We start from the raw sequence: 25,481 nt of genomic DNA on the forward strand, positions 1-25,481 counted from the left end.
GTTTCAGGCAGTAGCCCCAGTTTTGTAACATCAGTCCTTCATTCTGTTTAGTTTGTGTGCAATCAAAAACAGCTTTGAGGAAGACCCCGGGCCAGGTAAGGGCAGGGTCCAATCCAGGCTTCGCGGCCAGCCCTCAGCAAAGTCACGCTGGGCTGGGAGCTTGCCACCACCTGGCCTGACCAGTGCCTGGCCTATTTCAGAAGCAGACCCTCCTGCTGCCACTGAAAGAATCTTTTCAACGCTCTGTCTTTGCCTGAGGCACGTGGAGCCAGAAGACTAAGGCACAAAGGAGGAGGGAGGGAGCCTCCAGCAGAAGTAAAAGCAAACCAGGAACTGCTGTTGACAACTGCATCTCTCCCTTGCTGTTCTCAAGCTGTAACCTGTTGGGACTTCACCGAAGTGTTCTCAGCTGAATTCTGTCCTGGGGTCAGGGACAAAGAAGCAGCCCCACTTCCCTACAATAGACAGTCAGTCGGTCACATCTAAAAGCTGCAGGGTTGAGTGTTCCAGTGTGGCTGGAACACAGTCCTCCTGCCGGAAGGAAAGAGAGGTGGGCAACTCCTCATCTCTCCACCACAGTGAAGGTCTGCCTGTTCTTTCTTTAGAAGTAGACGATAGGCTCAAGGATGTACTGTACAACATGGGTAATATAGCCAATATTTTGCAGTAGTTGTAAGTGGAAAATGACCTTAAAAATTGTACAAAAATTTAAAAATTTAAGACATCCCTAATATGATCACTAAGAAGAGCATGTCGCCCCACAGCGTGCCCGCCAAAAACGTATTACCTCATCCTAACCTTGAGAACACTCAAGCTAAACACAAACTGAGGAGCCTTCCACAAAATCCCTGTGCTCCACAAAAGTGTCAAATCACAAGAAGACAAGGGAAGAACAAAGACTTGCCAAAGATCGAAGAAGACAAAGGGAGACGTGACAACAGACTACAACATGGGATCCTGAACTGGATCCTAGAACAGGAAAATGACATTAATGGAAAAACAGGTGAAACCTGAATCAAGTCTGCTGTTAATAGCACTGCACCAATGTCCATGTCTTAGGTTTGATAACTGTGCAATGGTTAGGTAAGATGTTAACACTAGGAGAAGCTGGGTGGGTGGGAATTCTCGGTACTGTTTTCCCAACTCTTCTCTGAGTCTAAAATTATCTCAAAATAAAAAGGGTTTTAAAAAATCAAAAAAAAAAAAGAAGATACTTTATACACTATCCCATTTTCAATGAAAATTCTATACCCAATCTGGTCAAAGTTCCATCTTTCCTTAGCTCCAATACATGTTCTAAGTCTCTGATCACTGGACTCAAATCAGTACCAAAAGAATTTCACTTCCCCCAAACAAAGCGGAAGCATGTCCACCCACAGCTCCCTCCAAGGCAATGCCATTCCCCACTGCCCCATCTTTACCCACCATACTTCCTCGATAAGCCTCCCCGTTCCTTCTGGAGACCGCCAGAGCAACAGGGAGAAATTTAGTACCACACAGGACACTTTATCCTTGGAGTGCTAAATACAAGTTAAGACTCGTGACTCTTTTCAGCTCTAATCACAGACTAATTTCTCTGATAAAGCCACTCCAGATTTCGATTCAGCTCACACCCTTGGCATCAGACCTCAGAGCTGTTCCCAGCCCAGGCTGCATGGCACATCCTGTGATCTGAGCTCAGGCAGTCACGACATCCCTCCCCCCTGAACCTTTTAACCTGTTTTGTTTTGATTGTTTTAAAATCCTGCCAAACCCATTAGGGCTAATGCTCAGCTGAAAGCAGCCACGACCTCCTGTCAGTGCTTGGCATGGCAGGGCTATCCGCGACAAGGAGGAAGCTCAGGATCTTCTCCAAAAGAGGCCAGAACCCTCTGCTTCCAAAGTGGGGGGAGCAACAGTGGAAAAGGCACCTCCCGCCTAAACCTCTAAAGTCAAAGTCTCCCCTCCCCCTACACCTCAGTCCTCAGCTCTCTGAAGGATTTGAGCAGCTTCAGAAGCACCATCAACCTCACGATTCAAAAAGCCGCACCAGCAGCTCTCTCTCTGAGTTTGTAATCAAAACAAAAGCACATCAGCTCGGTGCTTTGTGACCACCTAGAGGGGTGGGATAGGGAGGGTGGGAGGGAGGGAGATGCAAGAGGGAAGAGGTATGGGAACGTATGTATATGTATAACTGATTCACTTTGTTATGGGGCGGAAGCTAACACACCACTGTAAAGCAATTATACTCCAATAAAGATGTTAAAAAAAAAAAGCACACCTGTGTTTTGGCAGCTTCAAAGGGGTCACAAGTGTGGAGTGAATGCCACATGGTTAAGAGAGAAGCGCTTTGAGTCTACGACTGCTGCAGATGCACCCCAGCGTTCTGGCACCATGGATGCGTGGTGACCTTGAGGGGTCACCTAGTGGACCCTCAACATGAGAGAGTCATAGCTGGTTTGCCTTGGAACAAAGGTGCCCTCAGGAACTCAGTCTATAATTAAAGACACTCACAGCCTGTCTTTCCAAGGCTTGGATTTGTACTTCTCTCTAACATTGAATCAAAACTTCCTGCAGCCTCCCCTTTGTTCTTGGCTCCTGGAATGTCCCTCCCTCCCGCAACTCAAATCTGGCACATTCTCTAAGACCCAGCTTTAGTTACTTTTTCTCTAAGGCTTTCTTGGCTGCCTACCACAGCCCTCAAGGCTCCTCCTACAACCCTTTCAGGAGGTTGCACACAATTCTGCAGTCATTTTAGATTCTTTTCTATTGTTCTCAGTCATTATGTCTGTGTTAATATTGTGTCCCTCAATGTCATGAGCTCCTCCAGCCCAAATCATTTTAGTGCACTCTTAGATTGCATGATTGATTAGAAGGAAAGAAAATCATAAAAACAGTGACAGTGCGCATCTCAGGGCATGGTTTCCCAGCCACCCTCCGTAGTATTCGTACTCTGCATCACGAGAATGAAGCGCTGTGTAATTTCCAAAGGTCAGAGAAAGGTGACTGTGGTTGGCCACCAAAGGTCTGGCGAGCCATGACCATCTGTATGTCCCTGCTGTCTATTTCTGTGTAATCCTCCCCTCATTGAGGGAGTCTGCATTGCAAATGGTGGTGGCTTCCAATCCACAATTACATCATCTTTCCTTTAGCCCCAAGTGTGGATCAGTTCTAGATCCCTGCCTTGGCAGCCACAGGCCTTATCCAGCTCTTATCAACTGCAAGAAGTAGTGACAGGACCATAAGCCTCCTACGGCTGCAGGAAGGGATCACAGGTGACCGTAACCACCAGAAATGACCAAAAGGACTCTGCCTGTTTGCTTCACCTTGGGTGTCCTTGGAGGGCCAGGCCTGGCTGAGAGAAGAGTTGGGGAAATCAGAAAGGAGGTTTTGCAATGTAACGCTGAGGAAAGCTAGCCCTGTGGACCCCCAGAGGTAAAGAGTCCTGAACAATAGGAAGACAGCAATCCCCATCAACACCACACTCTCAAGGACCCACAGAGACGTGCCCCTGGCTGTGGCTTACCAAGAGTCCTACCTTCCCAGGGAGCAAGGGGCAGGGCCCTCACTGGCCTTGGAATCACTGATCACTCTCAGTAGTGGAGAAGGAGGAACAAGAAAGAAAATCCACTCAAAGTCAGCTCCTAGCAGAGTCCATATAAGATTAAAACAAAAATTTTTAAGTCAGTTTAGAAGGATCTAGGAGCTCAGTCACTGGCTAATTTCTCTGCACCCAATCCATCATGGACAATCAATGTTTTGGCTCAAGTGCTTCTAAATTGAGGTATGAAGTAAGGGAAACATTATATCTTTTATTTTGTCCTGAGAAGGGGAAACCAATTTTCAGGGGTAATACTGCTGAGGAAGAGGAAGATAAACATTAAAAAAAATGAGGTGAAAAAAATCAAAATGACTACACCCAAAAAAGCCTCTAAGACTTCAGATATCATCCTAGCAAATACATTTGACAGAGCTGCATTTGCTCTAGGAGGGCTAGACTTCTTTTTCCTGGAAATGTCCTGTTCTCTGCCCACCACGGCCCTCCCATTCCACACTCCGGGATTTCTGTAGACCACCCAGCCCCTCACCACTCACACACCAGCCCAGCAGCTCCAATGTCTGTCAGGAGAATTGCCTGTTATCAGGCTTATGTGAGATTAAATTTAGTCATTATCTTGGAAGACAATTATCTGATGTTGACAAAGTCCATCAGAGTTCACTGTAGAGAACTTTAATTTCCACATTCAAATGAGATTTGAATTTGATCAGGCATCAATTAAACACTGTGTATTACACAGTGACCTAACTTCTGAAGAAGACACACTACCTGCTCTGGGCTTGTTCAGCTCTAAGGTTTTCTTTCCTCCTAAAACTCTAGTCCGAGGTTATAGGACAGACTTGGAAATAATGGGCAATACATTTACAGTAATACACATGGGTTTGATTGCTGCTTTTAAGAAGAGCCATAACATTCTAAATTACAGGCTAACTTTCCTGGGTCAGCTCAGTCTCAATGAGGATAATACCATGTGGCAGTTAAGAGCAACCAGACAGACCTGAAACCAAATCTCATGCCATTACTTTTAGCCATGTCAAATCAGGCAAGTTAATTAACCTCTCCATGTTCAGTTTCCTCATCTACAACACAGGAAATAACAATGAGATGATGATTATAAAAGGCATAGCACAATGCCTGATATAGAAGAGGCACTCAATAAATGACAGCTGCCACTTTCAGTACCCCACTTAGGATACTAATCATTTTCTACATTCAATTATTTGTTTATTTATTCAACCATCAAATATATGTTGAGTACCTACCAACCCACTGGGGAAGATAATAGGGATAGAAAAATAAAAATATGTGGCCTCTGTCCTCAAAGAGCTTATAATTTGGAGGTGAGACATACTTCTTAGCAAGCTTATAAGACTGTATACACAGCGTTATGAGCATATTGGAGAAGGAGCTTTCAAATTTGACTGAGGAAATCAAGGAAAGCTTTATAGAAGAGGTTGCTCTTAAACTCACATTTGAAGGGTAAGCATGTAGTAAGGACACAAATGCAGGGAGGCCATTCCCTTCAGAGGAAATAGCTTGTGCTGAGTCTCACAGGCTTGATAGAGCACAGCTCACCCAGGTAACTCTAAGCTGGTCCGTCATGCCTGGTGAGGAGAGGTGAAAGCAAAGGTAACGGAGCAAACAAGAGTTGGATGATAAAGGACCACTGTAGACTCTCAGTAAGGAAGAAATTACTTTAGCAGTTTTGCACATTGAGGACAAGGCCCAGCTTTTATTCATTTGTACCCAGCACAGAGACGTGCTATGGTGGTTAATTTTATGTATCAACTTGAAAGGGCCACAACATGCTCAGATATCTGGTTAGGTATTATTTCTGTGTGTCTGTGAGGGTATCTCCAGAATATATTAGCATTTTAATTCGTGGACTGAGTAAAGCTTCCCCAAAGTGGGGAGGCATCAACCAACCTACTGAGAGCCCAAGTAGAACATAAAGACAGAAGAACATTGCATTCACTTTCTCTGCCTAAATGTATGAGCTGAGACATCAGTCTTTGCAGACTGGGGCTTACACCATCAGGCGATCTCAGACCTTTAGACTCAGACTAGAATTTATACCATTGGCTTTCCTGGGCATCCAGCTTGCAGACAGCAGATCATGCGACTTCTCAGCCTCCATAATCATATATGTATCTATATCTATTTTGATATCTATCTATTTCACCTATTAGTTCTGTTTCTCTAGAGATTACCTGCACATAGCAGATGCTCAATAAATGTTACTCGAAACACAAATTAATGAATAGATCATCCCAGGATTACTGTCTCACTTTTAGGAATTGGATCAGATTTTGAGGGGGGGAGGATTAAAAGGGGGAAAATGGAAGTTGCCGCAGAAATCTGGTCCTAAACCTCTGTATTTTCCCCAGGGAAAGCCAAGACCTCACATGTTAGATCCTAGGACATACCTGAGCATACTTTTCAAGCTATGGACTATCATACAATCAGTTTATGCTCAGGTGACATTGCTCTCTGAACATCAGCATTTCCACCCCCAAAATGGGGAGCACTTACTGTAGGGTAAGTCAGTATCTTTGGTAAAAAAACAAAACAAAACAGGGGCTTCCCTGGTGATGCAGTGGTTGAGAGTCCGCCTGCCGATGCAGAGGACATGGGTTGGTGCCCTGGTCTGGGAAGATCCCACACGCCGTGGAGCAGCTGGGCCCGTGAGCCATGGCTGCTGAGCCTGCGCGTCCGGAGCCTGTGCTCCGCAGCGGGAGAGGCCACAACAGTGAGAGGCCCGCGTACCGCAAACAAAACAAAACAAAACAAACCCAAGCACCTTTCAAAACAAAGGATTTACATGTATGGTTCAGGAATTCAGATGAGCCAGAGCCAGTCCTCTAGTGTGCAAGCACATCTGAAGTGGGAGCAAAAGAAGGGCTGGGCTGGTGGTGCAGGGAATAGAGGAGATTCCCGAGGGAGGAAGACGGTGTCTTCCGGGTTCCTCTGGGGAAAGAAAACCAGAATGGACCCAGGCGCTTGTCCTCATCCACTAAGCACTGCGTTTCTTCATTAACCATTTTGCTCTGCATTCACCATGCACGTCCCTATGGGCAGAAATATTACCTAAATAGATGTTCTGTACTTTGCTTATTGTTGCCACCCAAATAAATATTGAATAATAATGAAAATTGTACCTATATAAGTACCATCCGTTTAGCTACACATGCCACAGAGAAGAGGCCTTATGAGTTGCCAGTCTTGGGGATTCACCCACTTACTGCTTGGCTATTCAAGATTACACAGTAAATACAGTAAACCAGAAGGCATAAACAAATGTGTTTTCCATATTCATTGGTTTTGGTAGGCACTGACTGAAAAGTAACTTTAGGATCTGGGTAAAAGGGCAGGGTAAGGTGGCTGGTTCTAAGAATTCAAGGGAGCAGAACCCTGTTAATTATGAGGAGAGGAGAACAACAATGCTTTGCTCAGTGGAGTGTCCCATGAAGGGTTTGCCAAGATCACTTTCCCAGAGAAAGAGTGACTTCGATGCTGTTTCCTTTGATTTTGTGTTCTCTCTAAGTTCTTCTGTGGAGAGGATTCCAAATAGAAATTAACTTCTAAGGGAAAAGTAGCAGCATTCGGTAATAATTTTTTTTTAACTTCATTTATAGTCTGTCCTTTCTCTGACCTTCAGCATGAGTTAGAAGGAGAGAGCAACGGACAGAAGAAATGCATTTTGAAAGCTGAAGAGTCCTTCGTTGTTCACTTGAAAGAGTTAAGTCTGATTCTCCCAGGCCTAACACATTTTCCTGCCCGTGCTTGATAAAACAACCAGGCTGCTTCTTTCCGTGAAATAACCATAATTGCCACTCAATGAGACTCCTTTTTCCTTCAGAAGGTCTCCTTGGCAATGTTAGCATGCATGTGAACTCTTATTCTCACGTGTTGGTCAAGACGACGCTTGTTAATTAGATTCCACGGTGGCTTGGGTGAGTGGTCAAAATCACCTTGCATTTGTCTCACTAATAACTTCACACTTGGAGTCAGCCTTCCTGCAAGTCACAGCTGCCCAGGGAGGCTGATCTGGGAAGAACCAGAAAGAGCCCACAACCCTTGTCCAAAGATATCTGCACCAACCAGGAGCTACAGGGCTAGAAATGTTGACATTTTCAACTTGTTTTTTGTAGAGGTAGCATAACCTTTTCAAAGAGTTCTGTATTTTCCATTTGGCAAACATACGTTAAGCATCCTTCAAGCATGCACAGGCATTGTGAGAGACTCTGCAGTATGATAGCCTACATTATACAGAGTCCACATGGAAGATGGATAAGTATCAATAACCAGGATGAAAAGTATAAGTGTCTTAAGAGAGTTTCAGGTAAAATGCTTTTGGGAACTCAAAAGAGGAAGTTATTGATCACTTCTGACTCAGAGGATCATTTGACATTTGAGCTCTGCCTTAAAGGGTGGGTATGGTTTGCACCTAACTGGAAGGCATTCTAGTGGCGCTGAAATTTGTGAGCTTTTTTCCTATCTTTTTAACAGTGAATATCCTAAAATAAATAAGTGATTTTGTCTTTCAGATAAATTTTCTCTGTGGCAAGAGAAGTCTGGGACCAGCAAGTGTTTCATCAAGCACCACACCAATCACTTCAAAGGAAAGGGCACCAAAACAGCTGGACTGGTGAACTTCCTGGATTCACATTTTTACTTGCACCAGGCAAAACTCTGATATAAGTGATAGAAACTGATATTTTCCAGTAACTCCTTTGGGGGATATATGATCCCATAGTAGCAGGGGGACCAAAACCCTGTCAATGGCTGGGTATGGAGGCTTGGGGAAGGACTGCCCTCAGTCTGGAAGTATATGTAGGAAAGGTGGGCTAGCTATGGTAAATCCAAAGTCAGCAGGTGCGATGTCACAGAAAATGTGGGGCACGAGGTCAATTCTAGTGGTTCCTTGAGATACTGAGACTATGCCTTTTTGTAAAAATCTTTTTTTTTTTTACTTCTAGTTGTGATAAAATATACATAACATAAAATTCGCCATCTTAACCATTTAAAAAATTTTTTTATTGGAGTATAGTTGCTTTAAAATGTTGTGTTAGTTTCTGCTGTACAGCAAAGTGAATCAGCTCTATGGGTTAACCTCATTCACATTGTTGCACAACCAATCTCCACAACTTCATTCACCTTGTGAAACTGAAACTTTACACCCATTAAACAACTCTGCATTTCCCCCTCCCCGCAGCTCCTGGCAACCACCATTCTACTTTCTCTCTATAAATTTGACTACTCTAAGTACCTCATATAAGTGGATTCAAACAGTATTTGCCCTTTATGTGACTGGCTTTCTTCACTTAGTTAATGCCCTCAAGTTTCATCCATGCTGTAGCATATGTCAGAATTTCCTTCCTCTTTAAGGCTGAGTAATATTCCATTGTATGTACATACCACATTTTGTTTAGCCTTTCATTCGTCGATAGGCACTTGGGTTGCTCCCACTTTTTGGCTATTGTAAATAATGCTGCAATGAATGTGGGCACATAGGTATCTCTTCAAGACCCTGCTTTCAGTTCTTTGGGGTATATATATCCAGAAGGGAAATTATTGGATCACAAAGTGATTCTACTTTTAATTTTTTGAGGAATGACCATACTGTTTCCCGCAGAACTGTACCATTTGACATTGCCACCAAAAGTGTACAAGCGTTCCAATTTCTCTACATCTCGCCAACTCTTGCTATTTTCTGGTTTTTTGAAAGTAACCATCCTGATGGGTATGAGGTGGCACAGAGACTTATAATATTGTGCCCAGTGGATGAACCTGCCTCTGCAGGGAGGGAGCCATTAGACAGGAGAATTGGTGCAGCTTCAGTCTTAAAATAGCGATGCCACTCAGCAAGCCTGCAAAATAAGGCAAAAGAGAGGCTCCCAGGGAAGGGTTGCCTGCCAGCCTGCCTGAGTCAGGCCCACTCTGAAACTCCTGAGATATGCATGAGCCATCCACCATCTGAAGCTATTGTCCTGTAACTCAATGGAACAGTTTCAACAGGAAAGGCCTTCATTTGGCAGCATTGTGAAAGGGGAACATATTGCTCAAAGAAGCAGTGTTAGGAGGTGAAGGCAAAATGCCCAACCCCTCCTCCGAGGCTTGATGTACAAGCACAGGGCAGTGCCACAGGCATTGCCAAAGGAATCCCAACCAATGGGAGGCAATGTGAGAGACTGAAGATGTAGCTGGTTCTATCCTGAGCTTAAAACAATCTATAGGTCCTAGAACTGCAATTTTTTTAGTGATACCAGATAATATAATTAGCCCACCATATTATACTATGAACTCTTGGAGGGAGGAGGGTACTGAATATTTTTTAGAACACTGGCGTGAATGTTTTTGAAGGGGAAGAACTGGATTTGAACTGCTTTTCTGGCATTTAGAGAAATCCCCAGGATTCTGAGTCAAAGCTTCAACCACAGAAATGTGAATCCTTTGAATGTAGATGGGCCCCTTTTTTGCTGGCACCTCTAGCCCTGAGATGACACTAAAATTTCCTCCAAATGTCACTGCTCTTAAATAGGCCATCATCTCTCAGCCAACTTGAACTCTGTCCACCCATGGCCAAAGTGTCCAGATGCTGGGCTCCGTCAGTGTAATCTGAAAACACAAGCATCCAAGCAGTTCTTACCCTGGTTCATAACGATATTTTGGGATACAATCTGCTGTTTAAAACAGCTGTTGTTGATTTACTTGGGACACATGCTGATTTTACGTCAAACAGAATGTCACGCAAACTTCTCAAGGAGTCCTAGCGAAAAGAAAGAAGAGCATTTATAAACATTTGCCTACATTTGAATCCCCTGTATAAAATTTTTCAGACATTCTGGGAAATAATGTGCCTATCTAACTGACTTCAGATTTCCTATTTCATCATGCATGCTCTTATGCTTATGTGAACCAAAGAGGAAAGGAAAATATATCTTCTGACAGTGAAGCACTAGTTACACTGAGGAAGCCTCTAATAAATACTGAAATAATAATGAAAAACATTATGACAATTCTTTCTTTTCAGGGAGGGACCTTACCTCCCCAAGTCTTCTCTTTGCTGTTCAACCTTCCTTTAGTCCCCTAATCTCAACCACTTTTCATCATCTTTTTCTTTCCAAAATGAAACCAAATTTATTTGGTTTAACAAAGACTTCTTTCTTTGTAGGTTTATTGAGCACAAATAACACAGACTGTGATCAATTTGAGGATATAAATAGAATGGATCTTTTAGCTTCCTATCAGAAAGACTGCCAGATGTGGGCGCTTAATAAATTCCTAAATAATCAATTAGGTTGAATGAAGAGTTGGTTAGTGCTCCAGAAGGAATCATCTGAGGGACTTTCTGAGTGGAAGTTTGTCTCTGCCTTACCACTCTGCCCTCTCTCCTGCAGATAACTATCTACTCCTATGGCTCAGCCCTGTACTCAACCCCTCACCTTGCCATTGGCCATCAGTAGCCTTCCACCTTCCAGCTACTGGGCCTCTTTGCTCTGTCTTTAGGTATCATATTGGTCTGTGCACAAGGCTATCAGTTCTGCTTTCTTCAATGTGCTGGAACCATCCCTGACCTGGATTACTCTTTTTCCAGCTCACTCTCCTCCATTCTCAAGTTTAATTGGTTCAAACCACAGTCCTCATACTGACACATCTGTGTTTCAGGAAGGTGACCAAAAAAGAAGAACCGGGTTTTTTATAGTTTCACCAAAAAGCCAATTCCAAAGCACATCCAAGTGGTCAATTTCCCTTATGATCTATGATATACTGACATATATAGGACTCCTTAGGGAGAAAAAAAAAAAAACCACAGAAGTTATAAAGAATCAGTCACGAAACAAACACTGCTACTCAAATTCACTATGATAATAAAGGATAGCATATTGGAGCTATCCAATACAGCAGGCACCTTCTGATTCCATAACGAAGACCTGGTCTACTTATGGATCAAAAATTCAACATTAACAAAGCAATTTTGAAAAATTTAAAAGGTGTGGTGAATTAATCAGAGGCAAAAAAATCACTATGTAGCATGTCTTAATCTATTCAAGCTGTTATAACAAAATATCCCAGACAGGGTAGTTTATAAACAACAGAAATTTATTTCTCACAGTTCTGGAGGCTGGGAAGACCAAGATTGAGGTGCTGGTATGGTCACATTCTGGTGAAAGCCCTCTTCCTGGTACATACCCAGCACCTTCTAGTTATGTCCTCATATGGCAGAAGGGGTGAGGGAGTTCTGTGGGATCTCTTTTGTAAGAACACTAATCCCCCAATATAAATCAGTACAATTATTATGGAGAACAGTATGGAGGTTCCTTAAAAAACTAAAAATAGAGCTACCATAGGATCCAGCAATCCCACTCCTGGGCATATATCTGGAGAAAACCATACATGCACCCCAGTGTTCACTGCAGCACTATTTACAATAGCAAAGACATAGAAGCAAACTAAATGTCCATCGACAGAGGAATGGATAAAGAAGATGTGGCACATATATACAATGGAATATTACTCAGCCTTAAAAAAGAATGAAATAATGCCATTTGCAGCAATATGGATGGACCTAGAGATTATCATACTAAGTGAAGTAAGTCAGAAAGAGAAAGACAAATATCATATGATATCACTTATATATGGAATCTAAAAAAAAATGATAAGATGAACATTTACAAAACAGAAACAGACTCATAGACTTTAAAAACAAACTTATGGTTACCAAAGGGGAAAGGTAGGGGGAGAGATAAATTAGGAGTTTGGGATTAACATATACACATTACTATATATAAAATAGATAATCAACAAGGACCTACTGTATAGCACAGGGAACTCTACTCAATATTCTGTAATAACCTATATGGAAAAAGAATCTGAAAAAGAATGGATATATGTATATGCATAACTGAATCACTTTGCTGTACACCTGAAACTAATACAATGTTGTAAATCAACTATACTCTGATATAAAAAAATTTTTTAAAAAGAATACTAATCCCATTTATGAGGACTCTACCCTCATGACCTAAGCACCTCCCAAAGTCCCCACCTACTAATACCATCACCTTTGGGGTTTGGAATATTAACATCTGAATTTGAGGGGAACACAAACATTCAGACCATAGCACAGCACCAATATAGGCTAGGCTTATCCTAGATACTGAAGATCCAATAGTAAACTTTAAAAGTCCCTGCCTATTGAGAGTTTACATTTATTTGGGAAGACAGAGAAAAGCAAGTAAAGACAGTAACTGAAAGATGTACCTTTAGATACTAATAAATGCTCTGAAGAAAATATAATCAGGTTGAGGGATTGTAGTAAAACAGCAGTGGGGGCAAGGAGTGTTTTAGGTTGGATGGGTGGGGAAAGAGTCTTTGTGCAAACTCTTTCAAAGATCTGCAAGAGGGTTTCCCTGGTCACGCAGTGGTTGAGAATCCGCCTGCTAATGCAGGGGACATGGGTTCGAGCCCTGGTCCAGGAGGATCCTACATGCCTCGGAGCAACTAAGCCCGTGCACCACAACTACTGAGCCTGTGCTCTAGAGCCCGCGAGCCACAACTACTGAGCCCATGAGCCACAACTACTGAAGCCTGCGCGCCTGGAGCCCGTGCTCCGCAACAAGAGAAGCCACTGTAATGAGAAGCCCGCACACAGCAACAAAGAGTAGCCCCCGCTCACCACAACTACAGAAAGCTCGTACGCGGCAATGAAGACCCAATGCAGCCAAAAATAAACAAATAAATTTATTTTAAAAATAAATAATAAAGATCTGGAAAAGACTCTTCAGACAGAGGAAAGAGTAATTGCAGTAATCCTGAGGAAGAAATAAGCCTGGTGTGTTCATGGGACCTAAGAAAGCTCACATGACCAGAACAGAATATGTAATAGGGACAGAAATAGAAAATTAGATTAGAGAAATAGGAAGAAGCCAAAGTATATGGGCCTCGCTGGCCATGATAAAAATTTTGATCATGGTATGATAGGAACATACTGGAGGATTTTGAATGAGAGGTGGCAGAATCTGACTTAGGTTTTAAAAATACAATTGAGGCTGCTGTGTGAAGATTGGATTGGGGTCAGTCTCAACCAGAAGCAAAAAGATTCATAAGGAGGCTTTTGCACTAGTCCAAATGACTGTTTATGGTGATGCAATAGGATAGTAGTTTTGAAATTGAGGAATAGTTAGATTTGAGGTGTAATTTGAAGAATAGACAGGATTTTCTGATAGATAAGATCTAGAATATGAAGTCAACAAAAGATTAAAAGGTGGCTCCTATAGTTTTGGCCTGAACAACTGAGTAGATTTATTGTACATGCTAAGTTTGATAAATTTATTGGACATTGGAGATTCCAACAAGGCACCATGCTGTGAATTTGGAGTTCAGAGGAGAGGATGAGGCTGAAGGCAGAGGACACACATAATACTTAAAGACATGAAACTAGATGCCTAGTTTCTTAGATGGAATCATCTAAGAATATAAGAAGACAGAGATCTGAGACATGAGCCCCAGTGTACCCCAAATAGTGATCAGAAAGAAGAGGTGGAGCCAGCAGAGAAGGCTGACAAGTAGTTTAGGATACAGAATGAATATCAGAAAACTGTGATGGCTTAGAAGCCAAGAGAAGAGTGTTTCAAAAATAAGAAGTGAAAATTTGTGTCAAATGATGCTGAGAGTTCCCCAAAGATGAGAACTGTAAGGTGGTTACTAGAGTTGGCAATAGAGAAGGGACTGGGGACTTGACCAGGAGTGGTGAGGACAAAACACAAGGCAATGAATTAAGAAGAGATTCAAAGATGAGCAAGTAGAAGCAGAGTACAGACAACTGTATTGGAGTTTCTGTCATCAAGAAACAGTGAAGGGCTTCCCTGGTGGCGCAGTGGTTGAGAATCTGCCTGCGAACGCAGGGCACGCGGGTTCGAGCCCTTGTCTGGGAAGATCCCACATGCTGCGGAGCAATTCGGCCCGTGAGCCACAACTGCTGAGCCTGCGCGTCTGGAGCCTGTGCTCCGCAACGGGAGAGGCCGCGATAGTGAGAGGCCGGCGCATCGCGGTGAGGAGTGGCCCCCGCCCGCAGCAACTAGAGAAAGCCCTCACACAGAAACGAAGACCCAACACAGCCAAAATAAAAATAAATAAAAATTAAAAAAAAAAGAAACAGTGAAAACAGTTTGAGCAGTGAAAATAGGATGTAGGTGAAGGGAGACATGGGACTTGGGGTCAAGTTTTCTCTCCTTATTGTTTATTTTAAGATAGGAAGTATTAAGAGTATTCATATACCTATGGGAACAATCCAGTAGAGAGGAGAAAATTGATTATATGTGCTATGGACTGACTGTGTCTCCCCAAAAGTCATGTGTTGGAGTCCTATTCCCCAATGTGATGGTATTGAATATTGGAGGTGGACCCTTTGAGAGGTGATTAAATTATAAGGGCAGAGCCCTCATGAATGGGATTAGTGCCCTTATAATAAGAGACACAAGAGAAATAATGTCTCTCCACCATGTGAGATACAGCAAGAAGGCATCTATCTGCAAACCAGAAGTGCTCTCACCAAGAAATGAGGCTGCCATCATCTTGATCTTGGACTTCCAGCTTCCAGACTGTGAGAAACAAATTTCTGTTGTTTAAGCCACCCAGTCTATGGTATTTTTCTTATAACAACCCGAACTAAGACAATACAGGACGGAAAATGAAGAATTGCTGGGGTTTAATTAAAAGAGAATAAGCTCCAGTTCCTAAATGAATAGAGGCGTTGGCTTTGATAGGACAAATGCTTTCTAATCTAAGTGCTTTTCTTTCCAGAATAAATATACTAATTGCTTCCATTTTTTCCTCCTTTCATATGGGCTACATATGAAACATAGGTATTATTTATTTCCCATTTCACCAGGAAAATGAGACAATATAGTTAAGCAACTTTGTCTGAAGTCAAACACCTAATATCAGTATCAGAGCAGGACTCATACTCTGAGCTTCTGAGGCCCCATCCCTGGGGGGGGGGTCTCCCTACTTCTCCACACAGCATGTGTGTAGGTGACATACAATGGAAATGCCACTCAGGGGGATGAGTCAAAGCCACCGGTTTAGTAACTTGTGGAAATTAAGTGGAAATTAAGTAAGGCAAATTCATTCAAAACGAATGTTTTCAACTTTGAGCTGCACCTGTCTCCCCCAGTCAGCCTAGCCCAGAGTCTCAGTACTGACAGATGGTCATTATGACTTACCAACGGAGCACTACTATTCCTTCTCTTCTGCCAGTCCTTCCAGATGCATTTCTTCCCAAATGGCAGACTTATCAAGGATATAGTGTATTCTGCTATCAAGTAGCCAAGTGATGGACCAGAAACATTAGACAGCAGAGCGAAGATGGTCTGGAATTATCAGTTTGCTGGGCCTAATGCTCAAATGCATAATTAACAGCTGACAATAGTTCTGGGTTGGGCACAGTCCTGTAATGGTCAGATCAAGGCATCATCTATAGCACTTAAACCAGGGCATTTGCAATTCTTCTCCCCTTAATTAGGAAGTTGGAAGCTTTCTGTCTTAAACAGCTTTTTCTTTTCCCTTTTTTTTTTTTCATCTCTACCACTACCTAACTTGCCCTTTAAAAATATGCTCAGTTTCTTCCAAGGATAAAACCAGAGTGAGAGATAAAGAGGATATGAATCTGAAAGGTAGTCTTTGCTGTTTTGCTATATCTGCTTGAAATTCCACAGCTGGCACTGAATCCTAGAGATTACTGGATGACTAATGAGTCACACAGTTCCCAGTCTTAAATGTGCTTGTGAAAATGTTTAGGGATTTGACCACAACTTTTCAACATCAAGAATGAGAGGTGTGAGAGCTCTCAGACATCAGCTAGCTCACCTCTTGCCAGGTCTGGAATTTTCCCTTCTGGATGAGATTCTAGCAGATGCTTTAGCTAGTCTTATTTTATTTTTTTTTTAATTATTGTTATTTTTTTTTGTGGTACGCGGGCCTCTCACTGTTGTGGCCTCTCCCGTTGCGGAGCACAGGCTCCGGACGCGCAGGCTCTGCACGCGCAGGCTCAGCGGCCATGGCTCACGGGCCCAGCCACTCCGCGGCATGTGGGATCCTCCCGGACCGGGGCACAAACCCATGTCCCCTGCATCGGCAGGTAGACTCTCAACCACTGCGCCACCAGGGAAGCCCTAGTCTTGTTTTAAATATCTTAAATGATGGCACTCCTTCCCCTTTCCACTGAAAGGCTATTTCACAGTCCAGTGGATCTTATCACCAGACTGTGTTTTCCAGAAAGTTGCCTGAAATTCATTTTTTGTTAATTTCTTAACATAACTCACGTTGGCAACTCACCTGTGAGTAGCCTCTCTCCCTCGATGGCAATTAAGCGAGTAAATCTACAATGGAGAGATCATCAGCCAATCACTTCCCACTACTCCTTTTTCCTGTTGGATACACCAAGCATGCTGAGAAGCTTTGGGCACTGAACACCCAGTGGTGTTCTGTGGCTTTTACTCTGTCTCTTCAATTATCACCTCATCACTCTCAGCCACTGCATGGAATGTACCCATCTACCCGGCTTGGCAGGGGATTCAGTCATTAACACAGTGCCGTTTATTCACACTGATTCCCTCCCTGGCCCTGACCCCACAAGGATTCTTAATGAATTCTACTGTCAGTGACTGCAGGGTGGGGACAGTCAGCAGAAGGTACCCACTGCAAAGGTGGTCAAGGTAGAAGACTTCTCCCACCTCCCTTAAGTGGCTTCCTGTTTCCCACTGCCACAATGTCCTTGTCCATTCTCATGACAGGTCCTCTGGACTCAAATTCACTGATGCTTTTCCTTCCACTCATCCTCCTCAGTCTAGTCACTACATCTGGCCATCTTTCCAAATTTTCCCATTTCTCTGAACCCATTTCTCTTTCTTCTTCTACCTTACAACTCTTATCTCTGAAATACATTAATCACTTTCATCTTTCTCTCAGGTGATAGACAACCCTGTGGGCTACATAAGACAGTATTTCTTTCAACTTTTCACATACTGGGAAACTGACATATCATGGTCAAGTGACTTGTCTGAAGTCAAGCAGCTATTATCAGTATCAGAGCAGGACTCCTACCCTGAGCCTCTGCAGCCCCATCCATGGCTCTCCCTGCTTTTCCCCACAGCATGTTCCATTGTGTGTTCATGACACACAATGGAAGCAGTCTTTGCTATCGACTCCCCTGTTTTCCTAGGAGGTACTTCATACCTAAATATACTTATTTTAATGCCATAAAGAATCAACCTTCTACCTTTCCTTTTTATAAGAATTGGGTATTCTGGATGTGGTTTTAAATGGTTAAAAACAAAGGAGCAGTTTCTTCCAAAGTTATTTCTTTTTCTTTTTGCACTTAGGCTAAATATGTTCACTATCTAGAAATGCTTCAGTACCTTATATGATGACTGAAAAGTAATTTAATAGAATTTACATTTTGAATCCAAGAAAATCCCATTAGGCTAAGGATTTATAAAGACAATTTTATTTTGCTCAGTTCTTGCTTGAACTAAACACCCAACTTGCCACAATCAAACAAAAAGCTTTTGTCTTCCTAAACTGATGTCACGTGAGTTGTTCTGTTCTGCTTTAGAATCCACAGGACTAGAGTGAAAAAAAAAGAAACAAAACCAAAACAAAACCAGCAGTAACTGGAAAGTGAACAGGATCAGGAGGATGTGACTAACATAACCTGCATACTGCTTACTAAATTGCTTTGAATTTCCACACAATATGATCTACCAGTCTACTTCAGTTTCCACACTGCATTTTAAGAGTTTTTGCTTCACTACTCTGGTTTAATTTCTAAAAAAACACAGGATTTCAAAGTTATGGCCAACTGCTTATCCCAGGCAAATTAAATTAAGCCCCTGGCATGCAACTAAAAGTTTGTTTCACCTAATTGAGCAGCTAATGGGTATGGATGAATTTGAGGTACAGATAAAAATATTGTTTTCAAAGAGCCTTTCTGATTAGCATGCTCTGAAATGGGCAAAGAAAAATATTTATGCAGCCATTTTTATAAGCACGTTCAAATCCATTCGTTAAGCTCCAGGGAAGATTTTGAAGGACTCTGTCCTGTCTTTACATGAAGTGATCTACTTATTGCTGAAAGAGGACTAAAATTCTTTACCAAAGACATTCTGACATTAGGCTGAATCAACACCCAGCCAGTAGAAAATGTGCTCTTCCCATTACCAGTTTGTGTCTTCACTTGAGGAATGAGTGTGTCTCCATTCCGATGAAACTCTATTGTTTCATCTGATAAATGGCCTCATCTAATAAATGGCTTTAGTGCTACTGTGCCACTAAAGCAGCTCTTAGTGGGATAGAGGAGCAAAGAAACAAATAGCTGGGGAGGATTCTCTGAAATATTAACATTCTGGAACTTGTTGCATTAATTCCCTAGCATTTTGCTGTGTTTGTTTTATAGTATTGAATGTCAGGGCAGATGGCTGTTTCTCCCTATGAATCTCCTTCTTCAATATTGTCTTTTTAAAATAAGCTTTTGTTAACAACAAAACCATATATGTATTATTTTCTACATCTAGAAAAGACATGCAAAAAGACACCATGCTTCTAGAATCCACATGCCATTTTAAAGTCAGTTAACAAAACCTTAGAGACACTATTTTAAATGACAGCTATCACTGTGACAAATTTGCCTCAAATTCTATTATTCCTGTACATCTACAACCTTCTGAGGGTCTTGTGTTTGTCTGTTTGTTCACTGTAGTTCTGGTTTTCTGTTCAGCTCTCCTGATCATTTATAATGAAAGAACAGAGGAAATACTCTGGGGTGGAGAGCAGGATACGCACACGGATTATGTCCCAGCAGCTACATTCCCTGAAAACTGAAGTCAGGTTGTTGTGGGGATAATTCTCTAGCAAATGCTTGACTCGATGGCCCTCCATGTGTTTACTTCATTTGGTCCATAGGTGAACCTGTCACATCACATTTACAAGGAGCAATAAACCTGTTTCCAGTACACCCTCAACGTTAAGGGAGCTCCTTTAAATAAAAACATTCTCTATCCAAGTAATCTGTTTTCCATACCTGTGTCCAGAACTGATTGTCAGAGATGCAAAAGTTGCCATCTTAATACAATTTGTCTCTTCTTTTGCTGAGCTAGGAGCATAGTATCTAGTGGACACTTTCAAGTTTCAGAACTGTTGTGCAGTTCAGTTGAATTATATCCCCCAGCCCTACCCCAAATTCGTATGTTGAAATCCCCAGTACCTCAGAATGTGACCATATTTGGAGGCAAGATCTTTACAGAGGTAATCAAGTTAAAATGAGGGTACAGTGTGCGTCCTAATCCAATATGACTGGTGTCCTTATAAAAGGGGAAACTTGGAGACAGATACATATAGAGGGAGGATGATGTGAAGACACAGGGAGAAGACAGCCATCGACAAGTCAAACGGAAAAGCCTGGAACAGATCCTTCCTTCCTTCATAGCCCTCAGGAGGAACCTGTCTTCAAGATGCCAACATCTTGAACTTATAGCTTCCAGAACTGTGAGAAAATAAATTTCTGTTATTTAAGCCACCTTGGTTGTCGCACTTGGTTATGGAAGCCCTTGAAAACAAATACAGATAATCATTTAATCATCTACTTCCTGTGCTCATTTAATAAATAATCAAGACTGACCTGAAAAGGCTTCCACATCTACTGGTGGGAATCCCTCAGTCTGGCTATTGAGCAACCTTTATAACAAGAAATTCTAATTTTTTGGTGCTGCTCATCAGTCTGCCGCAGATTAAATTCATTCTTATTCCTGGCTTGAGCAAGAAAATTTCACTTCTGTTTGTCCCATTAAGGTGTAGAACTTTTCTTCCCCAACTAACATTAGCCCAGCAAGTAATCGCTGTCTACACTGAAATCAAGATTCCAATTCCATTCTCTTCTGGGTGTAAAAGTAACAGATGCTAATTACACATCATTTTATTGTTCACTTACTACCTCAAAATGCATAGCAAATATAACCTTCCCTTTGTGTGACACATGTATATCCATGAGCTATATGCACACACATACACACACATTTATCAATCTACTTTCCCCCTTTCTACAAACTCTTGCTATGTACCCAGAATTGGCCCATCCTGGAGGTCACAGGTAGAGCTCTCACCTGGAATGGGAGGGAAGAAAGGAAGGAACTTAACACGTCTATACCACCTACTATATGTATATAAAGTTAAGACATATATTATCCTAATTAATACTCAAAAGAATGCAGTGAGGTATGTACTATTACTTTTACAGATAAAACAAATGAACCCAGGGTGGTAACAGTCACTCACATTTAAGTGTCCTGGCCAGGATAGATACCTTTCTTTTCCCCCAAGTCTTCACTGCAATACCACCCATGCATGTATATCCAGGCTTCCTCCTCAATCAGAGAAAACATATGACAGGTCCAGAAAAAGAAGCACTGTTCAGTCCTCATGACCACAGCAGAGTTTCCTCCTTGAAAGTTTCCATGGCAAGAGCATTAATTGGGGCCAACAGCACCTGGAGGCAGGAGCTCTCTTCTCCCCACCTGTCAAGACTTGGCTCACATGCCATCCATCTCACAGGACCAGGGAGTGTTTAATGGAGTGGATTGGGATCAGTGGAGATTGGTGTTTAGGCCGTTCTCCAAGACCTCTAGAATGGCTGGGAAACATGCCTGTTTTTGGCAAGGAGTCCAGTGCTTATTGTGGTTTTATTTTTAAATAAACCTCTGTGACATTTTTTTTAGTTCCCTGTTCTATTGAAAGCTCTTTCAGTTATTCAGATCAATTCAATCAGAATTTATTGAGCACCTATTCTATGCCAGATAGAGCTGGGGTATAAAAAGATCACTAAGATACTGCTCCAGGAACTTGAGGAATGAGGAAGAGGCAAAGACAAGAGCAATGAATGGTTACAGATAAAGAGCTAGAGGAACTCAGGCAAAGGAGGCATTGCTTCTGGTTGGAAAAAAGACAACATGCATAAGGAGCTAGCATTCGATACAGACCTTTAGGAGTTCAGTCATTCAGTCATTTAGTCAGAAAAGATTTAATGAACATCTCTCATGTGCCAGGCATGTGCTAAGAACTGGAGGCACAAGAGGGACACAGTCCTTGCCCTCAAGGGATCTGCATTCTAGTGAATAATTAGACAAGGGGCAAGTAAACTAATTAATTAATTATAGCTTATTATGGATATGAGAATTGAATGAGCAGAAGGCACTGATAGTATTAACCAGGGTAGGTGGTGCTGGTGGCAGGGTAGGGTACCTACTTTGGCAAAGTGGGCAGGGAAGGTCTTACTCCAGAAGTGAGTTTTAGTGGAAATCTGAGGCATGAGGGAGAACCAGCTATTTGAAAAGCAGGGATTGGAATGATCAAGATTCTGTGAGCATTAAGTGAAAAGTTCTTAAAAAGAAAAAGAGTTTGGGATTATCAAGAAAGAGTCAAAAGGTCACTGTGGCCAGAAAATGGAAGCAATGGGACAGCCATCTTGAGAAGGGCTGGAGAAGTAGGTGGGGTTCAGGTCTTGCAAGGCATTGGTCATAGGAAGGAATCTGGATTTTCTCCCAATTGTAGAAGGACCTTTGACGGGTTTTAAGCTGGGCAGTGGCATGAAGCCAATTTGCATTTTGAAAAGAAAGGTCCTCATCCACCAGAGGGCAGAGAGCAGAAACAAGAAGAACTACAATCCTGCAGCCTGTGGAACAAAAACCACATTCACAGAAAGATAGACAAGATGAAAAGGCAGAGGGCTATGTACCAGATGAAGGAACGAGATGAAACCCCAGAAAAACAACTAAATGAAGTGGAGATAGGCAACCTTCCAGAAAAAGAATTCAGAATAATGATAGTGAAGATGATCCAGGACCTCAGAAAAAGAAAGGAGGCAAAGAGCAAGAAGATGCAAGAAATGTTTAACAAAGACCTAGAAGAATTAAAGAACAAACAAACAGAGATGAGCAACACAATAACTGAAATGAAAAATACACTAGAAGGAATCGATAGCAGAATAACTGAGGGAGAAGAACAGACAAGTGACCAGGAAGACAGAATGGTGGAATTCACTGCTGCAGAACAGACTAAAGAGAAAAGAATGAAAAGAAATGAAGGACAGCCTAAGAAACCTCTGGGACAACATTAAACTCAACAACATTCACATTAGAGGGGTCCCAGAAGAAGAGAGAGAGAAAGACCAGAGAATATATTTAAAGAGATTATAGTCGAAAACTTGCCTAACATGGGAAAGGAAATAGCCACCCAAGTCCAGGAAGCGCAGTGAGTCCCATACAGGATAAACCCAAGGAGAAACATGCCGAGATACATAGTAATCAAATTGGCAAAAATTAAAGACAAAGAAAAATTATTGAAAGCAGCAAGGGAAAAATGACAAATAACATACAAGGGAACTCCCATAAGGTTAATAGCTGATTTCTCAGCAGAAGCTCTACAAGCCAGAAGGCAGTGGCATGATATACTTAAAGTGATGAAAGGGAAGAACCTACAACCAAGATTACTCTACCAGCAAGGATCTCATTCAGATTCGATGGAGAAATCAAAAGCTTTACAGACAAGCAAAAGCTAAGAGAATTCAGCACCACCAAACCAGCTCTACAACAAATGCTAAAGGAACTTCTCTAAGTGGGAAACACAAGAGAAGAAAAGGATCTACAAAGACAAACTCAAAACAATTAAGAAAATGGTCATAGGACCATACATATCGATAATTACCTTAAACATGAGTGGATTAAATGCTCCAACCAAAAGACACAGGCTTGCTGAATGGATACAAAAGAAAGACTCATCTATATGCTGTCTACGAGAGACCCACTTCTGACCTAGGGACACATACAGACTGAAAGTGAACATGATCTTTACAAGCAACTCTATGCCAATAAAATGGACAACCTGGAAGAAATGGACAAATTCTTAGAAATGCACTACCTGCCAAGACTGAACCAGGAAGAAATATGAACAAACCAATCACAAGCACTGAAATTGAGACTGTGAGTAAAAATCTTCCAACAAACAAAAGCCCAGGACCAGATGGCTTCACATGCGAATTCTATCAAACATTTAGAGAAGAGCTAACACCTATCCTTCTCAAACACTTCCAAAATATAGCAGAAGAACACTCCCAAACTCATTCTATGAGGCAACCATCACACTGATACCAAAACCAGACAAAGATGATACAAGGAAAGAAAACTAAAGGCCAATATCACTGATGAACATAGATGCAAAAATTCTCAACAAAATACTAGCAAACAGAATCCAACAGCACATTAAAAGGATCATACACCATGATCAAGTGGGGTTTATTCCAGGAATGCAAGGATTCTTCAATAGACAAAAATCTATCAACGTGATACACCATATTAACAAATTGAAGGAGAAAAAACATATGATCATCTCAATAGATGCAGAGAAAGCTTTCGACAAAATTCAACACCCATTTATAATAAAAACCCTGCAGAAAGTAGGCATAGAGGGAACTTTCCTCAACATAATAAAGGCCATATATGACAAACCCACAGCCAACATCGTCCTCAATGGTGAAAAACTGAAACCATTTCCACTAAGATCAGGAACAAGACAAGGTTGCCCAGTCTCACTACTATTATTCAGCATAGTTTTGGAAGTATTAGCCACTGCAATCAAAGAAGAAAAAGAAATAAAAGGAATCCAAATTGGAAAAGAAGAAGTAAAGCTGTCACTGTTTGCAGATGACATGATAGTATACATAGAGAATCCCAAAGATGCCTCCAGAAAACTACTAGCACTAATTAATGAATTTGGTAAAGTAGCAGGATACATAATTAATGCACAGAAATCTCTGGCATTCTTATACACTAATGATGAAAAATCTGAAAGTATTTGCAGGGCAGAAGTTGAGACACAGGTGTAGAGAACAAATGTATGGACACCAAGGGGGGAAAACCGTGTTGGGGTGGTGATGGTGGTGTGCTGAATTGGGCGATTGGGATTGACATGTATACACTGATGTGCAAAAAATTGGTGATTGATAAGAACCTGCAGTATAAAAAAAACAAACAATCAAGAAAAACAACTAATACTAAACTTTCTTTGGGTTATTTGTATGGAAATATGTTAATATAAATGTTTCAGACATTACATGGAATTTCTAAAAATCTTATATGTTCTGGTATAATGTTATAAGTCATAATTCTAGTTATTAGTTTAAAATGTATATCTGAGAGATAACTAAATTTCCTTGTCAATTGCATTATTACAAACTTTCATCAATCTTTAACTGCGGTCATTTTTAAGTTTTTTGTCATGTACAGACAGTTCTGGGTATACTCTGAAGCTTTTGCAAAAATATTCCTATAAAAAAAAAGGAAAAGAAAGGTCAAGTTGGAGCACTGTGTGGAGAATGGGCTGGAGCTGGGAGGGGAATAAGGAGACTGTAGCATTGGTCCATTTGAGACACTGTGTTTTATACAAGGGTGAGGCCCGGAGATACAAAGGTAGATAAATTTGAGACATATTTTGGAAAAACAAACAACAAGAACTACTGGATTTAGGTAGAACATGGCATTTAAGTAGATAAAACCACATAAGCAAAGATTCAGAGGGGAAAAATGGTGGCTCTATGTGGGTTTCATTGAGACTAAAACAGCATGACTCTTCTTTGTTATAGAGCCCTGGGTCAAGGAACAGCATTATCCTCACTCCTTAATTTCAGCTTTACTCCCCACCCCCACACCTCCACTCTCCACATATGACTCATCATAATAAAAAAAGTAAAGGTTGCTGGAGTTCACAGACACCTAAACAAACATTGAGGCCAACATTCCCCAACATGTAGTCTGTGAAATACTTGGTATACTACATGCTTCTTGAAAAAAAGAAAGGGGGTTTGTGGTCAAATAAGTTTAGAAAATGACTTTCACAT

This window comes from Neophocaena asiaeorientalis, unplaced genomic scaffold, assembly GCF_003031525.2.
Source record: "Neophocaena asiaeorientalis asiaeorientalis breed wild unplaced genomic scaffold, Neophocaena_asiaeorientalis_V1.1 scaffold26, whole genome shotgun sequence".
NCBI lineage: Eukaryota > Metazoa > Chordata > Mammalia > Artiodactyla > Phocoenidae > Neophocaena > Neophocaena asiaeorientalis.